This window comes from Cryptotermes secundus, unplaced genomic scaffold (genome assembly GCF_002891405.2).
Source record: "Cryptotermes secundus unplaced genomic scaffold, Csec_1.0 scaffold81, whole genome shotgun sequence".
Lineage (NCBI taxonomy): Eukaryota > Metazoa > Arthropoda > Insecta > Blattodea > Kalotermitidae > Cryptotermes > Cryptotermes secundus.
The window spans coordinates 470,747-471,950 of NW_019718023.1; positions in this window are offsets into that span (position 1 = coordinate 470,747).

Genomic DNA, 1,204 nt, shown 5'->3' on the forward strand with positions numbered 1-1,204 from the left:
TATATGCCCCTGGTTTGCAGACCACGCAGGAATATCCATCGATATACTGCCACCCCAAAGAAAACAGCGTCCAGCTTTCTGGAGATTCAGAAACACGCTTCTCAACGACAAATACTTCGTTGACTGCATCACAAACATTATACAATATTATACCACATTATCAAATGAAGGAAAGAATATACACCAAGTATGGGAAGAAATGAAGCAGGAAATACAGTTACAGGCACGCAGATATGACGACAAACAAAGACAACAGAAGAGAAAACAATATACAGAACTAGAACAACAAATCAGCTATCCAACTGGGAAACAGGAACTTACGTATAGAAGCAGAAGAAAGAGCCCTTAATTCAGTAGGCACCACTACAAAACAAATTTCAGCAAGATGCCCGACGACAAATATTAAAAAACTACAACCTAAACACACACTCAAAAAACACACTCCTACCCATTTATCCCCATAAAAATTTTCACACCCAAAAGCCGCAGCTTCAGGCCATAAAAGTACACGACACCCTTCTAAGCGAACCTAATGAAATTCGAACAGAACTACGGAAACACTTCCAAGAATTCTACAGTACGAAAGGACACAAACCAGATATAAGGGATGACATCTTCTCCAACTTACCATCGCTTGATCAAGAAAGACGTGAAAAATGCGACGCACCCCTCACCATAAAGGAGCTGACTACAGCGCTCCAAAATTCAAATCCAGGAAAATCACCCGGACTGGATGGGCTCACATATGAATTGTACAGGAAGTTCTGGAATGAACTTGGCCCTCTGCTCGTACGAGTGGCAAACTTAAGTATGCAGGAAGGAAAACTGCCAGCTTCCATGCATAATGGAATAATAACCCTTATCCCCAAAAAAGGGGACCTAACAGTATTATCAAACTGGAGACCCATAACGCTACTTAATACCGACTACAAATTAATAACAAAATGTCTAGCTGGAAGAATAACATCAGTGCTCCCAGACCTCATCACCACAGACCAAAGCTATTGTATACCAAACAAAACCATCCATACCAACCTGCACCTCATCCGAGACGCCATAGATCACGCCAACGTGCACGATCTGCCTCTTGCAGTCATATCGCTTGACCAAGCCTCAGCATATGACTGCGTGGAACACCCTTACATCTTCTACGAACTGGAATAGTTCGGCTTTGGAAATAACTTTATTCAGAATATACGAACTG